The 26,869-nt window shown below is 44.1% G+C and overlaps 3 non-coding genes across 3 annotated transcripts; 2 read left to right on the top strand and 1 right to left on the bottom strand.

The window, feature by feature from the left end:
- Positions 1–13,898: 13,898 nt before the first annotated feature.
- On the bottom strand, positions 13,899–13,982 carry trnal-cag (transfer RNA leucine (anticodon CAG)). The gene has a single exon. It is a non-coding gene; the product is annotated as a tRNA-Leu (tRNA).
- Positions 13,983–20,168: 6,186 nt separating this feature from the next.
- On the top strand, positions 20,169–20,247 carry trnas-gcu (transfer RNA serine (anticodon GCU)). The gene has a single exon. It is a non-coding gene; the product is annotated as a tRNA-Ser (tRNA).
- A 5,794-nt stretch (positions 20,248–26,041) lies between these two features.
- Positions 26,042–26,113, top strand: trnaw-cca (transfer RNA tryptophan (anticodon CCA)). Its single transcript has one exon. It is a non-coding gene; the product is annotated as a tRNA-Trp (tRNA).
- The last annotated feature ends 756 nt before the right edge of the window (positions 26,114–26,869 follow it).

Raw genomic sequence — 26,869 nt, 5'->3', positions numbered from 1 at the left:
TTCCACCAACACTGAATGTAAAAGAGATTGATAGAGAGTTAATTCATTGAATCATACCTTGATTATGACACGGTGGAAGGCCATTCAACCCATTATGACTATGCTGGCCATCTGAAGGAGCAATTCACCTCATGCCACTTCACTGTCTATTCCCCATAGACCTGCACTTTGTTCCTTTTTGGATAATAATCCAATTCTCTCTCGAATGCTTCGATTGAACCTGCCTCCCCCACATTGTCAGTCATATTCCCCAGCTGCTCGCTGCATGACAAGGTTTTTCCTCATGTTACCATTGCTTATTTTGCCAATTAACTTCAATCTGTGCCCTCTGGTCCTATTTCTTTCTAACAATGTGAGGAAAAAAGTCTTCCTGTCTACTCTGTCACACTCACAGTAACAGAAACTGACAGAAAATTAATTCCACATACATAGAGTAATGCAGCTTATTAGAGTTTTGATTCGAACTCATGTACGGTAATGGAGTCAGACAAAGAGTTAATTTCACATCACATCCAATACCAGACTTTGGCTGGAAGGTAGAGCCATAGAACCATAGAAAAGTTACAGCACAGAAGGAGGCCATTCGGCCCATCTTGTCCATGCCAGCCCGAGGACACCCGGGTGCCCTTTCTAATCCCACCTTCCTGTACCTGGCCCATAGCCCTGTAGCTTACAGCAATTTAGGTGCAGATCCAGGCACTTTTTAAAAGAGTTTAAAATTTCTGCCTCTACCACCAACTTGGGCAGCGAATTACAGACACCCACTACCCTCTGCGTAAAAAAGTTTTTCCTCATGTCCCCCCTACACCTTCTGCCACTTATCTTGAATCTGTGTCCCCTTGTTCTAGAATTCTCCGCCAAGGGAAACAATTTTATCCTGTCCACTCCGTCTATTCCCCTCATAATGTTGTACACCTCAATCAAGTCACCTCTCAGCCTTCTTTGTTCGAAGGAAAATTACCCCAACTCTCCTCGTAGCTACACTTTTCTAACCCTGGCAACATTTTTCTAAACCTCCCCTGCATTCTCTCCAGAGCTATTACGTCCTTCCTGTAATGTGGTGACCAGAACTGCACACAATATTCCAGTTGTGGCCTCACCAGGTAATTCCACAATCACACATAGCAACCAAGTTTGACTGAAATTTAATTTCACACTCACTCACAGTAACTGAGACTGACACAGAGTGAAGAGCACACTCACTGCATGAATCAGACTGACAGACATGGAATTAATTCCACATCTATGTACAGTAACAGAGCTTGACATGTAAGGTATGAATTCCACACCCATAGACAGTACCAGAGACTAAGCAAAAGAGAGTTAATTCCTCTCTCACATACAACAGAGACAGAGAGTTAAAGTCACACTCATATACAGTAACACAGGTTGACAGATGATTAATGTGGAATTAACTTTTTTGAAGTAACAGAGCCTGAAAGAGAGTTACTTCCATAGGCCTATACAGTAACAGAGACTGACAGACGCAGAATTAATTCCACACTCCAATAATGTAACTGACAAACTTAATTTTATTCACCGAAAGTAACAGGTTATCATGCAAAGAGTTAATTTCACACTTTTGTACAGCAACCAACATGGTCGGGATAGAAAGCTAAATCAGCACTTGCACACATGACAGAGGTTCACACTCATATGCAATAAGAGAGATTTGCAGAGAATTAATTGCACACTCTAAGTAACGGAGGCTGACAAGTAGTTTGTTTATTCCTCACTCACATAGATTAACATGGGCTAATATGAGAATGTGGAATAACTGTCTTAATTACTCTCAGTCTCTGTTATTGTAGGTTAATTCCTCACTAAAACATTAGTGGAAATTGACAGGTCCTTAATTCCACTCACAGTGATCCTAACAAAGACTGTGAAAGAGAATTCCACACTTACAGTAACTAAGACTGACCGATAGAGAGTTAATTCCGCACTCACATACTGTAACTGAGACTAACCCATGGAGGCTTTGATCCACACTCACCTACAGTAACAGAGACTGACTGATTGTAGTTAATTCCACACTCACATTCAGTAACAGAGACTGACCAATAGACAGTTAATCACGCATTCACACACATTAACAGGGACTGATATAAAGATTTAATTGCACATTCTCATACATTAACAGAGACTGACCGACAGAGAGTTAATCCCTCATTCAGATACATTAACAGGGACTGATATAAAGATTTATTTCCACATTCTCACACTGTAACAGAGACTGACTGAGATTTAAATTTCACACTCACATTCAGTAAGTGATGGACAGAGACTGAATTCCACACTCACATGTAGATCAAACTGAGGTAGTTCCACACTGAAATAGAGCAAAAGAGATGAACAGACAGGTCAATCCCACATTGACAAATTAAAAATACAAGAAAGAGAAGCAGGAGAAGGCCATTCAGCCCATCAGGCCAGCTTCGCCATTCAATACGACCATGGCTGATCTGATTGTGGCCTCAACTCCACTTTCCCATCCATCCTATAACCCTTGACTCTCCTGTAGATCAAAAATATGTCCACTCCACTTGAATATATTCAATGACCTGACCCACCCTCCACTGCGCTCTAGGGTTCTGAATTACAAAGGAAATAAATTCCTTCTCATCCCCACCTTCAATGGGAGATGTTCATTTTTAAACTGTGCCCTCTGGTTCTAGTTTCCCCATAAATGGAAACATTCCCCTCAACATCTACCCTCAGAATGTTATATATTTCAACGAGATCACCTCTCCTTCTTCGAAACTCCAATGGTGATTGGCCCAACCTGCTGAAACATTCCTCATAAGACAACTTCTTCATGTCAGGAATCAGTCTAGTCAAACTTCTCTGAACTGTCCTCAATGCAAGTATATCCCTCCTTAAATAAGGAGACCAAAACTTTACACAGCGCTCCACATGTCGTCTCACCAATGACCTGTTTTCATAGCAAGACTTCCCTACTTTTATATTCCACCCCGCCTTAGAATAAAGGCCAACATTCCATTTACCTTCCTAATTACTTGCTGCAGCTGCACTTTAACATCTTGTGATTCATGTACAAAGACACCCAGATCCCTCTGTACTGCAACATTGTGTAGTCTGTCTCCACAGTATCACAGTATTTTTACAGTGCAGAAGAAAACCATTCGGCTCCTCAAGTCTGCACTGGGTCTCTGAAAGAGCATTCCATCTAGTCCCACTTCCCTGCCTTATCCCCGTAACCTTGCACATTTTTTCTTTTCAGGCAGCAATCCAATTCGCTTTAGAATACCGCGATCAAACCTGCCTCCACCACACTTTCAGGAAGTTTGTTCCAGTCTCCAACCACCCTCTGGGTGAAAAAAAAATCTTCTCATCTCATTTTCTCCTTTTGCCAATTATTTTGAATCTGTGCCCTCTAGTTCCTGATGTTCTCTTGAGTGGTAACAATTTATCTCTATTTGCCCCATCCATACCACTCAGGATCTTGAACACCTCTCAGCCTTCTTTTCTCCAGGGCAAAGAGTCCCAACCTCTCCAATCTGTCCTCATAGCTACAGTCCTTTACTGCTTTAATCATTCTTGTGAATCGCCTCTGTACTCTCTCCAATACCTTCACATCCTTCCTCAAGTGTGGTGCCCAGAACTGGAGTCAGTGCTCCAGATGAGGCCTAACAAGTGTTTTATACAATTTCAACATAACCTCCTTACTCATATATTCAATGACCCTGTAATTAAAGCATATGATACTATATGCTTTATTAACTGCTCTTCAACATGCCCTGCCATGTTCAATGACCTATGTACGTATGCACAGAGGTCTTTCTGTTCCTGCACCTCCTTTAGAGGTTCTCCCTTTATTTTATACTATCTCAGCAGATTGTTCCTGCCAAAATGAATCACCTCACACTTTTCTGCATTGAAATTCATCTGCCATTTGTCTGCCCATTCCCCCAACATGTCTATGTCCTTTTTAAGTTCACAGTTGACAATATTTCTAATCTTTGTATCGTATGCAAATTTTGAAATCATACCCAGCACACCCACAGTCTCGGTCATTAATATATATCTTTTAAACAATGTTTTGTTTTTCTATTCTTCCTATCAAAGTGGAAAACTCACATTTTCCCCATACTGTATTCCAAATGTTTGCCACTCACTTAACCTATCTATATCCTCTTGCAGACTCTTTGTGTCCTCCTCACCACCTGCTTTTCCACCTATCTGTGTGTTGTCTGAAAATTTGTTGATGGTCTGTACCTTCATCTGAGTCATTAATATAGATTGTAAAAAGCTGAGAACCCAGCACTGATCCCTGTGGCACTCTACTATTTGCAGTTTGCTTACCTGAAAGTGGCCCACTTGCAAACAAGAACAGAGACTGATGGACAGAGTGTTAATTACACATTATTTTCGATTGACAGAGAGTGAATTCCGCACTCATACAGTAACAGAGACTAACAGTGTGTTTTTGCCATACTGAAATACACTATTGGAGACTGCAGGATATAGAATTAATTCACACTCACAAAGTAACGGAGACGATGGAGAGAGAATTAATTCTACTTTCAGTTACACAATAGAGAAGGAGAATGATTAATGCTGCCCTCATATGCAGTAACAAAGACTCAGTTGATTACACTCTCACATGCAATAACAGCGATGAACAAAGGATTAATGCCCCACTCACATACACTAATAGAGAACACCAGATACAGAATTAATCCCGCCCTCTCTCACACTAACGAAAATGGATAGAGATGTAATTCTGCACTGAAACACAGGAGCACAGATCGACTAACAAAGAGTTAGCTGTGCACTCAAACACAGTAACAGAGATTGAGGGAGAGTTAATTCCACATTCACATGCAGTGATAAAGGCTGGCAGATACAAAATTAATTCCATTCTCAAATAGACTAATGGAGACAGATAGGTAGAAAGTTACCATGATTCTGCCCTGAAACACAGTAACAGAGACTGCCAGATAGAGAGTCAATCATGCACTCACGTACAGATTGACAGATACCAGGGATTAGTTAATTCTACATCCCCATACAGTAACAGAGATGGACAGGGAGAGAGTAAATTCCACACTCTCGTACAATAACAGTGACCTGGTTCTCACTTGAATAATTCATCTGACGTGTGTCACACGGCCTCTTTATTGTTTCAGCATATTTTCTATCTTCCTCATCATCCAAGGAGCCCAGGCTTTGGTTTCCCTCCCGTCTCCCTTATTGGAATGTACCTAGTCTGTACCTGAAAAATCTCCTCCTGAAAGATCATCCATTGCTCTGTTACAGTTTTTCCTTTCACTCTCTGCTTCTATTTCACCCTGGCTAAATCCCCTCTCTTCCCATTGAAGTTAACGCTCTACCAATCACTCTTACCCAAGGGTTCACCCACAGACACTTCGTTCACGTGGCCAACCTTGGCCCACCTCCTTCCCCAGCACCAGATCCAGCAATGCCTCCTTCCTAACTGGACTGAGAACATTCTGGTCCAGGAAGTGCCTCTGAACACATTTCAGAAATCCCCAGATATCACCACTCTATAGTTCTTATACATCTGTGATTTCTCTGCAGATTTGCTTCTCTATCCCTCTCACTACACCACCCTTTTTTCCTTATCTCTCTTTCCTGAACACTTTGTACATTTGAATATGAACCCGACCCTCACCATTTTTAAACCATGTTTTAATCATTGCCACTACATCATTTTCCCACATGGCTATTTGTGCTTTGAGATCACCAACGTTATTCACCACGCATTATGCGATTACAAACATCCAATCTAAACCGTCCCTTGTATCCCTCTTAGATTCTTCTTCATCTACTCCTATCTTATATGCTCCGACTTCCTTCTCTAGTTATTCCTCTTTTCTACTTCTATATACTGATTCCCAGCCCCTGTGAGCTTAGTTCAAACCCTCCCAACCACATGAGTGACGCTCCCCACATGGACATTGGTCCCAGTCTTGTTAAGGTGCAACCTGTTCCTTTCAAATAGGTGTTTCCTGTTCCAGAACTGGCCCTAATGTCCCACGAATCTTAAGCCCTCTCACCTCCTGCACTGGCCTCAAGCCACATATTGACATTTACATTTACATATTTACATTTCTACTCCCACTAGCACATGCCACAGTAGTAGTAATCCAGAGATTACTGCCTTTTAGGTCCTACTTTTTAACAACCTCCCTAGCTGCTGAAATTCTGACTGAGGGACCTCAATACCTGCCCTCCCTGTGTCATTGATACTGACGTGTACCACAACCTCTGGCTCACTCTCTTCCCCCTGCAGAATATTCTGCACCTTCTCCGTGATGTCCTTTACCCTGGCACCAAGGAGACAGCACACCATGTGGGACTCACAATGACGGATACAGAAATGCCTGTCTGTCCCCCTGACTATGGGATCTGCTCTAACAACTGCATTTCTACTCTTCACTTTTCCCTCCTGTGCAGATTCTTGCCCATTGACTGCAGTTCTTCAGGGTGTCACCATTCCCAGCAGTCTCCAGTGCTGAGTACCGGTTTGACAGTGGCACACACCCCGCAGACTACTGCATTTCCTGCCTGTTCCTACTCTTCTGGATGGCCACCCAACTTCAATCCTGAACACCCTCTTTCCCTTTGGGGTGTTCACCACCTGGAATGTACGATCCAGGAAACTCTCATCCTCCCTGATTCTCTGCAGTGACTCCAGCTGCCCCTCAAGCTCAGAAATCCTGAGCTCGAACTCAAGCAGCTGGAGACACTTGTATACAATTGGCCCCAAGACACATGAAGTGGCCTGAGGTTCCCACATGGGGCAGGAACTGCAAACAACAGGTCACAGCTGCCCATCCATGATCTAAAACAAACCTCTATTCCCTCTTTTAGAATCCAGTTTGTACCTTGTTTAAATTATTAATTTTATTTAATGCCCCTCGACCTGCTCTGCATTAACAGTCTTATTACGCTTATACTTACTGTTGTACTTACCCTGATTGAAACGTTTAATTTTCCAGCTCCTTGTTTAAATCAGTGCCCTAATTTAGAGAAATCGGCACAAACCAACCAGCTCCCTTCTTTCCCCTGATATCATGCTTTGACTATTTATTATAAACATGGCCGGTTTGCTCCAACCCCCCCCCTCACAGCTCTTTATCCCCCCCACCGCTCTCACTCTTCTCTCCTTCTCTCTCTCACTGCTGCTCTTGTGCTGCTCTACCGCTGCTCTTTATCCACCCTCCAGCCTCTCTCAGCTCTCACTCTCACTCACCCTCAGCTCCTCCACAGTCCCAAGTTTCTGACTGTTTAGGAAATTCTCGGATCTTTGCTCCAAGATGGATGACCTCACACTTCCACATGTTGAACATCTTCAGCCAGTTTTGTTCACTCACGGAATCTGTCAATGACCCTTTGAAACTTGCTGCTCCCACCTACACTACTAACCATGTCACCTAACCTAGTGTCATCAGCAATCTTGGATATAGGCACCTCCTCTGCACCATCTCCAGTGCAATCACTTCCTTCCTATAGTGTGATAACCAGAACTGCACACAGGACTCCAATTGTTGCCTAACTAGTATTTTATACAGCTGCAAACTTCCTGCTCTTATATTCTATGCCTCGGCTAATAAAGGCAAGTATCCTATATGCCTTCTTACCTACCGGTGCTGCTCCCTTCAGGGATCGATGGACATTTAAACCAAGGTCCCTCTGATACTCTATGAAATTCTGTGATCAGTCCATAACAACCTGCCCCCATCATTCCACTTATTGCTACTTTTATTTCTGCTAAACCTACTTCTTTATCACAAAGGGTTGCCTCTTCCCCTTTAACCCTCTTCAATAAAAGTGCTCACTTTCTCCACCGACAATTTGCAAATGTGTTCTTTTACATATAACCCTTGTTAAAGAAGAGGTACCAGAAGGACTGCCTGTGCTTAATGTTGCTAAGTCTCTAGGACTTTATGAGATGTAGCTGAAGATTCTGCGGGATGTAATAGTGGAAATAGTGAAGGTACTGGCCAGAATCTTCTGAATTCTATTTCTTTTGGTAATGGACAGCTACAAACCACTTGTTTATTCCAGGACACTAAATGAATCAATGTGAATTGGAGCCGAGCAGATTCTAACGTCCCACATCTCCAGTTTTGTTTTTTACTGAGAAACCGGTCCTCCATGTAAGCTTTTTACTCGAAGAATGAGACCCCCGCTTCCTGGGAACACTGCAACGACACCTCCAAGATCTGATATACAAACTTCAAACTCGGTGAAAGACTTTCACCCTCCCCTCGGGGTCTGACCGTCACTTCACAACCAACATTCGGCTGGGATGGGCAGACAAAACAACTTCCTTCCCCGCAGTCCCCCAGCACGGACTGGATAATCTCCCAAGCTCGTATTCCGCGAATGTCACATTACTCCACCAATTTGTGTTATTCCGACAAGCTCCGGCAATCTCAGCCCAAATCCCCAGGCCTTTTATTCTCTCTTTAACCTACATTTTGTCCCCTTATTAAGTCCATCCTGAGAAGAGGGGCTCGGCATTCCGAGTTCCTCTGCAGACATCCGGTTGCTGCTAATGGACCAAAAGAGGCCTAAAACTTGAAAGAAACCCTCTTGCACAGCCCTCTGAGCTTTTCTCCATTAGACCGTGCAGACAATACCTGCTTCATAGAGAACAACGGCGGGAAGTATGAGCAATTTCACTGTCGGCATTCTGTGGAAAGAGAGGATACAAGGTAAAACAGAATTAAAAATACTGAACAGATCCTGTGGGAGCAGGACAGTAGAGGACGAATTCCTGGAGTGTATACGGGATGTTTTTCTGAACCAATACATTGAGGAACCAACGAGAGAACAGGCCATCCTCGACTGGGTATTGTGTAATGAGAAAGGAATAATTGGCAATCTAGTTGTGCGAGGCCCCTTGGGGATGAGCAACCATAATGTGATAGAATTCTTCATCAAGATGGAGAGTGATGTAGTTAATTCTGAGACTTGGGTCCTGAATCTTAATAAAGGAAACTACGATGGTATGAGGTGTGAGTTGGCTATGATGGATTGGGAAACATTACTTAAAGGGATGGTGGTGGGTAGGCGATGGCAATCATTCAAAGAGCGCATGGGTGAACTGTAACAATTGTTTATTGCTGTCTGGCGCAAAAGTAAAACAGGAAAGGTGGCCAAACCATGGCTTACAAAGGAAACTAGAGATAGTATTAGATCCAAGGAAGAGGCATACAATTGGCCAGAAAAAAACAACAGACCTGAGGATTTGGAGCAGTTTAGAATTCAGCAATAGAGGACCAAGGGAATGATTAAGAAGGGGAAAACAGAGTACGAGTGTAAGCTTGCAGGGAACATAAAAACCGACTGTAAACGTTTCTATAGGTGTGTGAAGAGAAAAAGATTGGTGAAGATAATTGTGGGTCTTTTACAGTCAGAAACAGGGGAATTTATAATGGGGAACAAAGAAATGCCTGACCAACTAAATAAATACTTTAGTTCTGTCTTCACAAAGGAGGACATTAATAACGTACCAGAAATGTTGGGGAACACGGGGTTAGTGAGAGGGAGGAACTGAATTAAATCAGTATTAGTTGGAAAATGGTGTTTGGGAAATTGATGGGATTGAAGGCCAATAAATCCCCATGGCCTGATCATCTTCATCCTAGAGTATTTAAGAAAGTGGCCCTGGAAATAGTGGATACATTGGTGGTCATCTTCCGAGATTCCATAGACTCTAGAACAGTTCCTACAGATTGGAGGGTAGCTAATGTAACCCCACTATTTAAAAAGAGAGGCAGAGAGAAAACCGGGAATTATAGACCAGTCAGCCTTATGTCGGTTGTGGGGGAAATTCTAGAGTCCATTATAAAAGATTTAATAGCTGAGCACATGGAAAACAGTGGCAGAATCGGACAGAGTCAGCATGGATTTATGAAAGGGAAATCATGCTTGACAAATCTACTGGAATCTTTCGAGGAAGTAACTAGTAGAGGTGATGAGGGGGAGCCAGTGGATGTGGTGTATTTGGACTTTCAGAAGGCTTTCCACAAAGTCCCACGTAAGAGGTTGGCGTATAAAATTAAAGCACATGGGATTGGGGGCAGTGTATTGAGATGGATAGAAAGTAGTTTGGCAGACAGGGCACAAAGAGTGGGAATAAATGGGTCTTTTTCCGAATAGCAGGCAGTGACTAGTGGGGTACCGCAGGGATTATTGCTGGGACCCCAGTTATTCACAATATATATTAATGATTTAGATGAGGGAATTAAACGTAATATCTCCAAATTTGCAGATGATATAAAACTGGGTGGGAGGCTGAGCTGTGAGGAGTATGCAGAGATGCTTCAGTGTGATTTGGACAAGCTGACTGAGTGGGAAATGCATGGCAGATGCAGTATAATGTGGATAAATGTGTGGTTATCCATTTTGGTAGCAAAAACAGGAAGGCACATTATTATCTGAATGGCTATAAATTGAGAGAGGGGAATGTGCAACGAGATCTGGGTGTCCTTGTACACCAGTCGCTGAAGGTAACCATGCAGGTGCAGCAGGTAGTAAAGAAGGCAAATGGTATGTTGGCCTTCATAGCCAGAGGATTCGAGTGCAGGAACAGGGATGTCTTGCTGCAATGGTACAGGGCCTTGGTGAGACTACATCTGGAATATTGTGTGCAGTTTTGGTCTCCTTATCTGAGGAAGGCTAAACTTGCTATAGAGGAAGTGCAACAAAGGTTTACCCAACTGATTCCTGGGATGGCAGGACTGACATATGAGGAGACTGAGATGAGGAGAGTGGTGAGCCTGTGGAATTTGTTACCACAGAAAGCAGTTGAGACAAAAACATTGCATGCTTTCAAGAAGGAGTTAGATATAGCTCTTGGGGCGAAAGAGATGAGAGGGTATGGAGAGAAAGCGGGAGCAGGCTATTGAGTTGGATGATCAGCCATGATCATAATGAATGGCGGAGCAGGCTCGAAAGGCCGAATGGCCTACTCCTGCTCCTAGTTTCTATGTTTCTATGACTCAAGTCAAAGTCGGAAAATCCAGTGGATTTTTAGAGGAAAATTTAACCACTGGAAAATGGCAGCTGAAATACAGACCAAAAAAGTTCCTGCACTTATTCCCTTTATTTCAAGTTGTTTACAATCAAATGAAGAAATAAAAACTGTTGGAGGGAATTTCCATGATTTATGGAAACACCAACAACCACCAGTTGTCAATCACTCAGCCCCATCAGACACACACTCACTGACGGGAGCTTCCTGCATCCATCACTGGCCCTGTCGCACTCACCAGCTGCTCACCCAGACCCCACTCTCACAAACACTGAACATTTTTATCCTGACCCTTCAAATTATTGTTAAAATGAGAAAAAAAATGTTCACATTTCATCGCAGTTTGGTTGAACGGAACAAATGTTAAACTTTTCACCGTCACTCGGTAACCACGCTCGACATTCCTTCAATCAGTTGTATAAATTATCGGCTGTAAGGATTTATTTCACTGGGTTAAACAATTTCCATGTGAGGAATGTTCCAGCGTGAGAATGGAGGGGGCCGGGCTGACTGAGCTGTGTCTTCACCGCTTCTGGGCAGTGGGAATGTTCACCCTTCATTCTGCTCCGGTTCACTTTCCCAAAGGGAATCTACAGATTCTCCAATCTGGGCCCTGGGATTTATTCTTTGGTTCCTTTTGATTTGTCCCTTTTCCCGACTCACAATATCTTCCGAAGTTCGGGGTAAACATCCCCCTTGTATCGTGCCTTAGTCTCGGCTGGAAGCGGCGGATAGTGACCCCGAACTGGTCACCTCCACACTGACAGACACAACACGGTCACACTCTGCTTCACTGAGATTAATGCTGAGAGCGGTTTCTGGGTCCAATGCAACAGTGAACACGTTTCATTTGAAGGAATTGTGGGTGGTTAAGGTGTTTTGAAAGTCCTGATTTTTTATTGTGCATCCATCCTAAATGCTTTGGGATTTTCCTGGAGTGATACCTAGTATCCCACTTTGGGAAAGATTAAAGTTAATTGGAACGTGATGACCAGGTCATGAGGATAACTCCTTGAAATTGTTACGCGCTGCCAGCTTAACAACACCTAAACACTTGATACTTTTGTTCACAAATGAATTATAAACCAAATTTCCGCCCCGATGTAATTGCAGAATATTCAGTATTTTAACCGGAGTGGGAAACAGGTTAGTCACAGATATTCAGTGAGTTCCCGGAAAACAGGATTTAGAAACTGCTTGTTCCAACGTTCATACAGTAATCTGCTTTGATCTCTCTTCCTCTTATTTCCCAGGATGATGTTTGAATTCTAACCCAGTGATGTTCCCCCTGTCCTTTCAAAATCTCGGTGTTCGTGTTTCGAGCATCAATTGTTAAATAGAATAGAGCCCAGCTCTTCCAGTAGCGGCACACTGGGGAGAGTTTCTCATTGTGTGTGGTAACTCCCACAAGATCTCTTCTTCGACGGTCGCAGAAAGGAAAACCTGTCATTGTTAAAGCCTTTGCAGATAGTCCACTGTAAAAGGAGAGACCATTTTAACCTTAAATTCCAAATTTGGCCCTGTTATAAAGCAAGCGCCCAACTGCCCAGATGAAATCCAACGAAGTCAGGTTCTGCTGGGATTTGGACCCAGGATCTCCTGTTTACTCGGCAGGTGTTTTAACCAATTAAGCCACAGAACCTAACGATGCTCAATTACCCGCAAGGAATTGCTAGAAACCCTTCGCAGATCTGGTAGTATTTGTGAAGAGTGAAACAGTTTAAATTTCAGGGCGCGAACTTGCACCAAAAAGACCTGAAACGTGAATCTGTTTCACTCTCCACAGATGCTACCAGATGTGCTGAGCAATTGCAGCATTTTCTGGCGTTGTTTCAGATTTCCAGCATCCGCAGTATTTTGCTTTTGTACCAAAGGACAATGAGCTGCCTTTCCTGCCCTGAGGGTTATTGCAGGACAAAACAAAAACCTTTAAATATGCTGACCAGAGTCAGTCTGCTCAGCTTTCAGAAAGATTTCAAATGATGATGTGAATCTGCACCACTGAATATCAAGGCCATCGCGGTTTAGACAGCTGTAATGAACAGCTCCTGTTACAGCTTTAGATCAGACAGTGGAGGATTATCACAGGCGCTCTGCCAGACTGCATGTTCCTTCAGACAGGCTTCCAACTGGACACATGGAATGAGGGGCTCTGAACATTAGTGGTTGAGGTGGAGATTTCTCATTGGCTGAACTGGAGTTCCAGTTCCATTCCCAGACATCTCCCTTTCTCTTTCTAAATCTATCTCTGTCCTCTTGCTCATTTACACTTTTCATTGTTTCATCATTAGCGGCCACGTCTTCAGCTGTCTGAGCCTTTAGCTCTGCAATTCCTTCTAGAAACGTCCCCAGTTCAATCTCCCCATTAACGTCCCCTTAAAATCTATCAGTTTTACGAAGGTTTTGTTCAGTTGTCCAAATATGTGACTCGATGTCGAATGTTGCTTGATAAAGCTCCTTTGAAGCGTTTTATTAAATCTCGGAGCTGTTGCTGAAATCGATCAGTGAAATGAGCTGTGTTCCGGTGACCAAGAGCTTTTGTTTTATTCTTTCACGGGATGTGGGCGTCGATGGCTCGGCCAGCATTTATTACCCAACCGAAATTGTCCTTGAGAAGCTGGTGATCAGCTGCCATCTTGAACCGCTACAGTCCATGTGGAGTCGGTACACCCACAGAGCTGTTAGGGAAGGGGTTCCAGGGTTTTGCCCCAGCGACAGTGAAGGGACGGCGATCCAGTTCCAAGTCAGGATGGTTTGTGGCTCGGAGGGGAGCTTGCTGCTGGTGGTGTTCTCATGCATCTGCTGCCCTTTTCCTTCCAAGTGCTGGAGGCCTCGGGTTTGGAAGTTGCTGAAGGAAAATTAGTGTCAGGAGTGGGATTCGAACCCACGCCTCCAGAGGAGACTGCGACCTGAACGCAGCGCCTTAGACCGCTCGGCCATCCTGAACCTTCTGTGCTAACTGCTAGGCCACTAAATCCATTGCATTCGGTACAAATGGTTCTGAGTTCCACATTCATCGTCACTGCTTTAAAACACTCGATGTGATTTTCCTTTTTTCAGCACCTGTTCCTGTATCTCAGTCTTATCCTTCCCCAAGCCGCCGGGGGGTGAGGAGCTCTTCTCTTCCGCCCTGCTCACCTTCATTGCCTTCCATTTCTCTCCTGGTGTTTGACAAGGTGTTTACTAAAACCCGCTTTCACAGCCATATTTCCACCGATGCTGCCAGACCTGCTGAGTTTTTCCAGGTAATTCTGTTTTTGTCATTGCTGCATTGCTCTGTTTTCTCAAATCAGCAAAGACCCAATTCCCGCCCGACCTGTTCCTCACACGAAGGTGTTCAGAGTGTAAGGTCTGAGCGACGTGAAGTGTCCAATTTGAGAGTTACATCCTGGATTAGTAAATTTGCGGATGGCACAAAGATTGGCCGAGTGGTTAACAGTGAGGTTGAGTGGCTTGGGCTACAGGAAGATATAAACGGGATGGTCAAATGGGCACATAAGTGGCAGATGGGATTTAACCCTGAAAAGTGTGAGGTGATACACTTTGGAAGGAGTAATTTGACAAGGAAGTATTGAATGCATGGTAAGACATTGTGAGGCTCTGAGGAACAAAGGGACCTTGGCCTGTGTTTCCATAGATCTCTGAAGGCAGAGGGGCAGGTTAGTGGGGTGGTGAAAAAGGCATTTGGGACTCTTGCCTTTATCAATCGAGGCATAGATTACAAAAGAAGGGAGGTCATGTTTAAGTTGTATAGAACCTTATTGAGGCAACAGCTGGAGTACTGTGTGCAGTTCTGGTCGCCACATTATAGGAAGGATGTGGTTGCACTGGAGGGGGTGCAGAGGAGATTCACCAGGATGTTGCCTGGGATGAAACATTTAAGTTATGATGAGAGGTTATATAGACTTGGGTTGTTTTCCAAGGAGCAGAGAAGACAGAGGGGCGACCTGATGGGCAGAGTGGATAGGGAGCAGCTGTTCCCCTTAGTTGAAGAGCTAGTCACAAGGGGGCATAATTTCAAGGTCAGGGGCAGGAGGTTTAGGGGGATGTGAGGAGAAACGTTTTTACCCAGAGGATGGTGACGGTCTGGAATGCACTGTCTGGGAGGGCGGTGGAGGCGGATTGCCTCACATCCTTTAAAAAGTACCTGGATGAGCACTTGGCACGTTGCAACATTCAAGGCTATGGGGCCAAGTGCTGCTAAATGGGATGAGGTAGGTAGGTCAGGTGTTTCTCACGTGTCGGTACAGACGCGATGGGCTGAAGGTCCTCCTCTGCACTGTGATTCTGTGGGATTCTGTGACTGAGGAAATTCACCAGAAACTGCTGCACACAAAGCTTACTGGAAGGTCAAATTATATCGTTTCAGTGAGTCATTAAAGCCTTCTTCGAGCAGGTTAAGCAGCATTTCCTGTGTTTCAGTGATACATTCTGATCTGAATTTAAAAGGAAAGGGTAAATATTTGTCATACTCAAAAGATCCATCCGCCGCATGACTGAGACGAGCTCGCTTCTCGATCTCATCACTGACAGATACAAACACGAATAAAGCATAATAAACGAGAGGGAAGTGATAGATTACAATTCCGCTCCCCCCAATTAATGTTAACCAAAGCATGAATGAAATGGATTAATCGGCGGATTTTTCAGGATTTACATTTCCAATGGTTGATCGAGGAACTAGCAGCTGGGGCCAGAAATAACCATAGGACCATAAGACATAGGAGCAGAAATTAGGCCATTCGGCCCATCGAATCTGTTCCAACATTCAATCATGGCTGATAAGTTTCTCAACCCCATTCTCCCGCCTTCTCCCGGTAACATTTGGTCCCCTTACCAATCAAGAACCTATCTATGCCGGTCTTAAATACACACAATGACCTGGCCTCCACAGCCATCTGTGGCAATGAATTCCATAGATTCACCACTCTCTGACTAAAGACGTTTCTCCTCATCTTTGTTTTAAAAGGTCTTCCCTTTACTCTGAGGCTGTGCCCTCGGGTCCTAGTCTCTCCCACTAATGGAAACATCTTAACCACGTCCACTCTATCCAGGCCTTCCAGTATTCTGTTAGTTTCAATCAGACCCGCCCTCATCCTTATAACCTCCATCGAGTACAAACCCAGAGTTCTCAAACGTTCCTCATATGTTAAACCTTTCATTCCTGGGATCGTTCTCGTGAACCTCCTCTGAACCCTCTCCAGGGCCAGTACATCCTTCCTGAGATACGGGTCCCAAAATTGCTCACAATATTCTAAATGTGGTCTGACCAGAGCCTTATAAAGCCTCAGCAGCACATTCCTGCATTTATAACCTAGTCTTCTCGAAATAAATGCCAACATTGCATTTGCCTTCCTAACTACCGACTCAACCTGAAAGTTAAGCTTAAGAGAATCCTTGAATAGGACTCCCAAGTCCCTTTGCACTCCAGATTTCTGAATTCTCTCCCCATTTAGAAAATAGGCTATGCCTCTATTCTTCCTACCAAAGTGCATGACCTCACACTTCCCCACATTGTATTCTATCTGCCACTTCTTTGCCCATTCTCCTAACCTGTCTAAATCATTCTGCAGCCTCCCAGCCTCCTCAATGCGACCTGTCCGTCCATCTATCTTTGTATCATCTGCAAACTTTGCCAAAATGTCCTCAGTTCCATCATCTAGATCATTAGCGTATAAAGTGAAAAGTTGTGGTCCCAACACTGACCCCTCCGGAACTCCACTCATCACTGGCTGCCATCCTGAGAAGGACCCCCTTATCCCATCTCTCTGCCTCCTGCCAGACAGCCAACCTTCTATCCATGCTAGTACCTTTCCTCTAACACCATGAGCTCTAATCTTACTGAGCAGCCTCCTGTGCGGCACCTTTTCAAAGGCCTTCTGGAAGTCCAAGTAGATAACATCCATTGGCTCTCCTTTGTCTAACCTACTCGTTACCTCCTCAAAGAATTCTAACAGATTTGTCAGGCATGACCTCCCCTTGATGAAACCATGCTAACTTTGCCCTAATTTACCATGTACTTCCAAGTATTCTGAAATCTCATCCTTAATAACGGACTCTAAAATCTTACCAACAACCGAAGTCAGGCTCATCGGCTTGTGTCTCACTCCCTTCTTAAACAGCGGGGTTACAATAGCGATTTTCCAGTCCTCTGGGACCCTCCCTTACTCCAGCGATTCCTGAAAGATCACCACTGACGCCTCCACTTTCTCTTCAGCTATCTCCTTCAGAACTCTGGGGTGTAATCCATTTGGTCCAGGTGATTTATCCACCTTCAGACCTTTCAGTTTTCCTAGCATCTTCTCCTTGGAAATGGCCACCATACTCACCTCTGCCCCCCGACTCTCTTGAACTTTGGGGATGTTACTTGTGTCTTCCACCGTCAAGACTGACGCAAAGTACCTATTCAGTTCCTCCGCCATTTCTTTGTTCCCCACTACTACTTCTCCAGTGCCATTTTCCAGCGGCCCAATGTCCACTTTTGCCTCTCTCTTACCCTTTATATATCTAAAAACACCCGTGCAATCTTCTATTATATTACTGGCTATTTTACCCTAATATTTAATCTTCTCCCTCCTTATTTCTTTTTTAGTTGTCCTCTGTTGGTCTTTGTAGGCTTCCCAATCCCTTGGCTTCCCATTGCTCTTCGCCGCATTGTATGCTTTCTCTTTAGCTCGTATGCTTCTTCTTCCTAGGGACTAATTTTTGCTGTGCCAATATAAATGGCAGAGGATGGGTTCGATCTATCGACCTCTGCACCACCTGAGAGTTGCAGGTTGGTTATGATAGTTTAATGGGGGATGAGTTTCCCAGCGCTTTTTCATATTTTTTTAAAAGTTAAACCGATCTTTATTCCAGTAACGTGGACCAGCGGGCACAGAGAGGGGAGGGCAAGTATCCGCTGCCCTCAGAAATGGGATTGCGTCTCCCCAAAAGAGACAGACACCTTCACTCAGCAACCGGGAAACATGAAACCGGAGATGCTCAGGCGTCTCGACTGGCAACTCTTTGCCGGAACAGAGTATTGAACAAGTGACCTTTAGATCATTAGTTTAACGCTCTCCCAACTGAACTATTTCAGCTGACGGAAATGATGCTTCGAGCCAGAATTTAAACAGCGACCAGGATACCAGTTTTACAGTCACCTACTGTCCTCCGCTTACATTAGAGAACATGATCCCATAATGACAAAGGACAGCCATCACATCTTTTCAGTTCCCTCCAGATTTCGATTTTTTTCTTGACAAAGATGGGGTCCAAAGCCCAACTAAGCATCAGTTCATTGTCATAATCTCTCGGCCAATCGCTACACTGGAATTGTCCTCAAACCGCCTTTTTCATCCTTTGAGTGAATTGTTTGCTGACGTCACCGTTAAATGTCTTAACTCTAAGTTTAGGGTTACATACATTTGTTCTGTATTCCCCCAAAAGATGAAATTGTATCTCCACATTAAAACCTATTAATCATCTCAATTACCTCAACCAGATAGCGCCTCCAGCTTCTCAACTGACGGGTATGTAAGCGTCACAGCGGGTGCAGATCTAACTGTAGATCAGAAAACCGTGTGTGTATCGCACATGGTCATGGCTACTTTTGCAGCAAACCTTTATCTGAATTAATGGGACCCGCTTGTGATAAATAATGTCACCTTTCACTGCTTAGCAGGTGAGTTTCATAGAGCCACAAATGTGATTCCCTCAGTTCCGCTTTTGCACAAAGTTGGGGAATTGCACCACAGATGTCAGTCTTCAGCAAGCTCCATTCACTCCAAGTGAAGTCAAGAAATGGCTGAAGGCACGGGTAACTGCAAAGGCTTTGGGCCCTGACACCATTCGTGCAGCAGCACTGAAAACCTGTGCTCCAGAAATAGCCTCGCTGCTCGCCAAACTGTTCCAGTACTGGCATCTACCCGACAATGAGAAAAATTGCTCAGGTATGTCTTGTCCACAAAAAACAGGAAAACCCAACCGGCGAAAACCGCCCGATCAGTCTCCTCTCGTTGATCAAGAAAGTGGGTGGAAATTTCTTCGACAGCGCGATCCAGTGGCACTTACTCAGCAATAACCCGCTCACTGAAGCTCAGTTTGGTATCTGCCAGGGTTACTCAGCTCCTGACCTCATTGCAGCCTTGGTCCAAACATGGAGGAAGCAGCTGAACTTAATACCTGAGGTTCAAGTGACTGCGCTTGAGTCCAAAGAAGCTTTTGACCGAGTGTGGCATCAAGGAACACTCGCAAAACTGAAGTGAATAGAAATGAGGCGGGAAACTCTCCACTGGTTGGAGTCGTCCCTGGGGGTTCCAATACATTCTAAAAGATTTCCAGCATTAACAGGAATTCGCTTTTGGTTGATACACTGTGGTTGGCAATGGAAGGATCCATTGAGAGCAGTTTATCGTGCAGTTGGCTCGTTGTTCTTGGGCTTCGATTCTCGCTTTGGGCTATTCAATGAGTTCGAATGCAAGAGGTCCCGCTTTCATCTCCAGGACGAGCCCAGCAAGCATTTTAATGCAGTATTTTTTCGCGCTCGTGGTGGTGGCCGTTCCGGAAATCAGGACCAAGTTTGAACACCCGGGAAGTCATTGCAGAGAATGCATCACCTCAACACACGTGAAGAAAATGAACACAGGGTTTAAAGAACGTTTCTCCGTATTATGGGACTCTGAAATTATCCGAATGCATCAAATAAGGGAACTGTCTATTTCTGGATTCAGGTGGGAGGCTGATTGAACTCAGTGAAAATCTTGACTGAAAGGCCAAGCAGAGCTGAGATCTCCAAAGATTTATTTTCATTTCCCACACTTTAGCTGTGATCGGGCACTGGCAGTGAGCTGGGAAGGGTTTCTTCTTGCTGCCAAATGCTTGTATGTTCCGGTCTTTCCGCGGTGGGTTTTCACACTGTGGAGAAACATGTTGGATATCAGGTTGAAGTGTTGAAACGATTCACATCAGCCCATTTACAACAACATCTGATCTGATGTGGTGGAAATGCATTTTATTGACAGAAAATACATTTCCATCTTTAGACACCTGGCCGAATATTCAGGACCTGTACGAAAGAGGATCATTTATTCCAACAGATCATGAATGCAAAAAGCATAGAAGGAGGTTTAATAGATCGAAGTCGCGTGACGAGGTGGTCGAGAGGTTAAGGCGATGGACTGCTAATCTATTGTGCTTTGCACGCGTGGGTTCGAATCCCACCAGAATCGTCGCTTTTATCAACCACTTCGTGTGCAATTAAGAGGTCTGTGTGCAAAATTTAAGCACATGGCGTTGGGGTAATATATTGGTGTGGATTGAGAATTGGTTGGCAGACAGGAAACAGAGAGTAGGAACAAATGCGTATTTTTCGGAATGGCAGACAGTGACAAGTAGGGTACCACAGGGATCAGTGCTTGGGTCCCACTTTTTCACAATATATTTCATTGACTTGGATGAGGGAATCAAATGTAATATTTCCATGTTATCTGACAATGAACTTCGTCGAAATGTGATTGGTGAGGAGGATGTTAAGAGGCTTTAAGGCGATTTATGGAAGTTGAGTAAGTGACAAAATACATGGTAGATGCAGTATAAGGTGGAAAAGTGTTGAAGTTATCCACTTTGGTAGGATAAACACAATGGCAGAGTTTTATTTCAATGTTGATACATTGGCAAATGTTGATGTTCAAATGGACCTGGGTGGCCTTGTACACCAAACACTGAAAACAAGCACGGAGATCCAGCAAGCAATTAAGAAAGCACATGGTATATTGGCCTTCATTGCAAGGTCTCTTGAGCACAGTAGAAAGGATGTCTTGCTGCAGCAGTGCAGGGCCTTGGTGAGGACACTCCTGTAGTATTGCGTGCAGTTTTGGTCTCCTTACCGAAGAAAAGATATATTTGCCATAGAGGGAGTGCACCAAAAGTCCACCAGACTGATTCTAGGGATGGCAGGATTGTCATATGAGGAAAAATTGGGCCGACTAGCCCTGTATTCACTAGAGTTTAGAAGAATAAGGGTGGATCTCATTGAAACAGAAACATTTCTGACAGGGCTGGACAGACTGGATGTATAGTTGATATTTCTCCTTGCTAGGAGGTCCAGAACAAGGGGTAAGAATCTCATGATATGGGATAGGCCATTTAGGACTGAGATGAGGAGAAACGTCTTCACTCAGATGGTGGTAAAGCTGTGGAATTCTCTACCACAGAGGCCACGTCAGTGAATATGTTTATGAAAGAAATGGATTTCTAAACTCGAAAGGCATCAAGGGGCATGGGGACAGAGTGAGAGTGTGGCGTTGAGATAGAGAATCAGCCATGACGATATTGAATGGCGGAGCTGGTTCGAAAGGCCGAATGGCCTACTCCTTCCTCTATGTTTCTAAAAGGCTAAAAGAATTGGGGTAGGTTGGAATCGTAGCATCATAGAATGGTTATAGTACAGGAGGAGGCCATTCATCCAGCCGTGTCCATGTCTGTCGCCTCCAGTCTCTTTCTATTTCAATGTTTATAAAGATTCTCCATTGATGCCTTGCTTTTGTACTCGACGCTTCTATTTATAAAACCCAGGTTCCTGCCTTTGTTTTGTTCAGGTTGTCGAATTAAGGCATGTGAGGTGATTAAGGGACTTGATAGTTTAGATACAGAGAAACAATTTTCCCTGTTTTGGGGATTCCAAAACAAGAGGACATAACATTCAATTTCAGCTAAGCCGTTCAAGGGTGACGTCAGGAAACACTTCTTCACACAAAATTTCGTAAAAATGTGGAACCTTCTGAAAATTGCTACTGAAGCTTAGGATCAGCTGAAAGTTTCCGATACTGAAACTGGGTACAAGTTTTTATTGTTAATAAGATGTAAGATATTAAAGTATTATGAAACCACAGTGGATAGATGAAGTGAAAATAGGGACCAGTCATGAGTTGAACACGATTGATGGAAGAAAAGTGTACTTATCTTCCTATGTTCCCAAATTCCTCATCTAGCAGCAAACAGGCTTTCAGATGATCACCGCTCAGTACATTCCTCTCAGCATCCCCTTCTCTAAGGGGAACAGACCCAGACACAAAAATAATCTGATGCATCTTCTTTAAGCCTTAAGCGAACAATTTCACATTTCCTACATGGAAACCTATCTGATCGCAGCTGCATTATCTACAGCTTCACCCAACTTGATGGCGCCAGTTTACTTCCGCAAGAACCAGGAGGCTCCTGCCCTCATTACAGCTTTGGTCCAAACACGGAGCGGTTGATTACAGAGAGCGGCACCGGGGAAATATTCCGAATGTTGCTATTAAACAGAAGAGGGTGAAAAAACATCAAATTGCATCTTCTCACTTTCGGACAATTGGCTTTTCATCCGTTGTCACAATAGAACAGCCAATACACATTGGTCACCCTGAACACTGAGGTGCATTTCATTGCAGTGAATCAATATGAAGACATTCAGCTCCTCCAATCAGTTCCACCTTTCATTTAGATCATGACTGATTTCTACATCAAATCGATCTGCCAGCCCTAGTCTCATAACCTTTAATGCTCACGCCCAACAATAATCTACCAGCAATTGTAGCAATCTTTAGGTTCCAACCAGCTGTAATCGCGGATCTAGACAGGAAAGGCTTTCTACTGTCAGCCACCAAATAGATGGCTGAGCTACATTTCAGATCTTTAGCCTGGAGGATTTCATGATTCCTGCGTTTAAAAGAGATGAAATGATGAAATGGTCTACACTGTGGGTCATTTTTCTCCTCAGTGAAGTAAAATTAACTTCAGTTAAGAATAGGGGAGCAGCCACTGCAACCCTTTCGACAGGGGGATGAGGTCGCCCACGGCTTGCTCGCCCTTAACAGGGTGAAGCAGAACATTTCCATCCGGGAAACTTTCGCCTGTGAAAGTGAGTACGATAACTGTTAGACAATGACATCCTCTGTCAAGTTACTGACGGCTGAGTGGATCTGTCCTGTCAACTACATTAGTGTTGATTGTGAAACTGTCTGTTCACTTTAAACGGTATCACTTCTGCCCGTACGAAAAGCTCTCAAAACTTCCCTTCCGCTGCCTCTTACAAAAAATATCACTGACCCAGCAGTAGCCCAACGTGCTCTCTTCTACACCCACACATTGAGGATGCCGAGGCTCCTACTATCACTGCACAAAACACAGTTTCTCTCTCCACAGATGTTGCTTGAGTTGCTGACTATTTCCACAATCTTACATTCTTGTATTAGGGTGAGGGATGCAGGATCAGTTACTCTCTCCTTCCGAACTTCCCAGTACTTTTGATAGACTAATGCTCACCATCACTTTACGCGAAAATATCCCTGGCTTCATTCCTGGCGTTAGAGAGACACAAAATGATGGCAGCATAGAGGGTGAGCACTTGGCCCTTGTTCCCTGTTCTGGTTCTCTGCAGGGAAACTCAGTTATTCAATGCCTCTGTAGCCTCTAAATTACTCTCTTCAGAAAATTATGGAATCTCCTCTGAAAGCCATTGTCGAAACTGCCTCTCAGGTAGAGCATTCCAGATCCTAACCACACGCTATCTTAAACGAAGTTCTTCCTCAGGTCCAATTGTGTATATCTTGCCAATCATCTTGAATTGGTGCGCTCTGATTCTCGGCCCTCCCGACAATGGAAACAGTTTCTCTCTATTACTCTGCCCAGACATCTTATGATTTTGAAAATCCCCATCTAAACTCCTCTCAACATTTTCTTCTCTGAGAACAGCCGCAGGTTTGTTTTTCCAATCTATTCATCTCATTCAAGTTCCTCAACAATGAATTCATTCTTGTAAATGTTTCCAATGTCGCCACATTCTTTTTAATTTTGATAATCATTGTTGGGCACAATATTCCAGTTGAGACCGAACCAATGTTTTTTTTAAAGATTCTGCACAGCTGCCTTGCTTTTGTACTTGATGCTTCTACTGAAAAAAAAAACAGGATCCCGGATGCCGTTTATTCAACTTAACATGAATTGACGTGCAAATTGCAGTCGATGTAAACTATAAATTACTTCTTGTTACTGAAATAGGCTTTAGAAAACGTGGTAATTGTTCATTGTGCTTGGTGATTTCTGTATTTGGAACCCCAGCCTCTCAGTTCCTCCAGGGTCACCAGCTTCTCACCAGATACACAATCGTCTGATACATCTTTCCGAGGTCTTAAGTTGATGAGCTCACACTTCCGACATGCAAATCTCTCTGATCTCATCTATATTATTTATTGTGTTGCCCAACCTGATGGCGCCAGTTTACTTTCATCGGAACCAGGAGGCTCCTGACCTCTTTACAGTTTGGGACCAAACATGGAGCGGGGGATTCCAGAGAGCGGGACCGACAATGTATTCCGGATGTTGATGCTCAAACAGGGAATTGTTGATGTGTGACATCGAATTGTTATTTACCGAATACAAAAGTTCTGATAAGTTCACAAACTTGAAACATTAACATTTTAAAAAATCTCTCTCCACAGTTAATGCCTGATGGGCTGAGTGTTTCCAGCATTTTCATTTTTGCTTTGAAGTGAACAACCGAGTCCGTGCTGGATAATTCTTTAATGATCTTTCAAAAATCTGTGCTGGGTCCCCTATTATTCGTCATGTATATGAACGTCATAGATGACTATGTGGGGGGTAGGATTAGTAAGTTTACGGACGACACATCGATTGGCCGGGTGGTTAACAGTGAGGTTCAGTGTCTTAGGCTACAGGAAGATATATGCGGGATGATCAAATGGGCAGATAAGTGGCAGATGGAATTTAACGCTGAAAAATGTGAGGTGTTACATTTTGGTAGGAGTCATTTGACAAGGAAGTATTCAATGAACGGCATGACAATAGGAAGCCCTGAGGAACAAAGGGGCCTTGGAGTGTGTGTCTATAAATCTTTGAAGGCGGAGGGGCATGTTAGTGGGGTGGTGAAAAAGGCATATGGGATACTTGCTTTTATCAATCGAAGCATAGATTAAAAAAGTAGGGAGGTCATGTTGGAGTTGTATAGAACCTTGGTGAGGCCACAGCTGGAGTACTGTGAGCAGTTCTGGTCGCCACATTATAGGAAGGATGTCATTGCACTGGAGGGGGTGCAGAGGAGATTCACCAGGATGTTGACTGGGATGAAACCTTTTAGTTAAGAAGAGAGGTTGGATAGACTTAGGTTGTTTTCGTTGGAGCAGAGAAGACTGAGGGGCGACCTGATCGAGGTGTACAAGATTTTGAGGGGCATGGATAGGGTGGATAGGTAGCAGTTGTTCCCCTCAGTTGAAGGGTGAGTCACGAGGGGGCAATGAGTTGAAGGTGAGGGGCAGGAAGTTTTGGGGGCATTTGAGGAAAAACCTTTTTACCCAAAGGGTGGTGACGGTCTGGAATGCGCTGCCTTGGAGGGTGGTGGAGGCGGGTTGCCTCACATCCCTTAAAAAGTACCAGGATGAGCACTTGGCACGTCATAACGTTCACGTCTGTGGGCCAAGTGCTGGTAAATGGGATTAGGTAGGTAGGTAGGTCATGTGTTTCTCACGTGTCGGTGTAGACACGATGTGCTGAAGGGTCTCTTCTGCACTGTGTGATGATGTGATTCCTTGAAACCCTGCATCGTTATTTCTTTCTACCTGTCCGCTAACTTTCAGTTGTATAATTTGGGCCTCTGCTCCTCCATAGTTGGCAACATCTCACCAATTAAAAACAAAACGAAACGAAACTCGTGCATTCGTGGCCTCAGTCAGATTATGGTTCATTGTGAATCCAACTGCCAAAGTATTTCTCACTCATTTAAATTATTTATGAAATTTGAAAATAAACTTCTCCCACGGCTTATTGTTCTGCGTTTGCTCTCACGTTCTTTGCTTTTCTTGCTACTCGTCCTTGTGATGTAAATCCACAGAAAGCAAAGAAGGCAACGAGGAATGGAGGGAAAATCATGTTCCCTTTCATGATCCCTGTTTGATTTTCAATGCACTGAATATGATCAAGGTCTAAGGAAGTGAATCTAGGACAAGCAACAGCTGTCTTTTTACAGCTGGGCTTGTGGCGCAACGGTAGCGCGTCTGACTCCAGATCAGAAGGTTGCGTGTTCAAATCACGTCAGGCTCATGGCTCTTCACTGTACTTGAAGCTTTTGTCTGGGCACAAAGTTCATTGTGTCTGGATTCCACCGAAATGTTGAATTTCAAAACCATGATGAAAGTCATCCCTTCCGATTTTCCGGTTCAGTTTTCATTTTACATTGGAACAATGTTTCAGCGATGTGGGGTATCTACTGTTTTTGCAATTGTTCCGTTACCCAGTATGAGAAGTAAAACACAAAGTGTCCATCATGGGGTTTAAATCCGCAGCCGCTTCCGTCCATATAGCTGCTTAGTTCCGTTAGCTAGAGTTGGTTATGTAAGCTATAATCGCCCGACTTTATTTTATCCATAAGTCAGGAGATTCAAACTCGTCCTTTTAAAGCAGAGCGACAGTGAGTTCAGTTAAAACAAATGTCTAAAAACAGCAGCAATTTCTTTCTGCTCACGGTATCCAGTTATAGCGACCTGCATTAAACAGCAGGAGCGAAAACCGCAGCCCGACACCCGCCTCTTCACATTAACGGGCAGCCTGAATTTCAGTTTTGGGATTTGAGAGAGAGCGGATGTTTTTGTGGAAACTGAAGTTACTTTTCCTGTGAATGGAGCCGGTTAAAGAGCCCGTGCCGGCCTGAGAGTCCCCGAGCCCGGGGTCAGTGGGAGCCTGGGGAGAGGACAGATCCCAGGGAAAGGGAATGAGATTAGAGAGAAGGAAGGTTATTTCGGGGTTGAGGGGACTGAAGGGTTGGCGACTGGAGGAATAGAAACGGGAGAGAAAATGGAA

This window comes from Cetorhinus maximus, chromosome 31 (genome assembly GCF_964194155.1).
Source record: "Cetorhinus maximus chromosome 31, sCetMax3.hap1.1, whole genome shotgun sequence".
Classification (NCBI taxonomy): Eukaryota; Metazoa; Chordata; class Chondrichthyes; order Lamniformes; family Cetorhinidae; genus Cetorhinus; species Cetorhinus maximus.
This window is presented reverse-complemented; position numbering and strand designations above follow the sequence as displayed.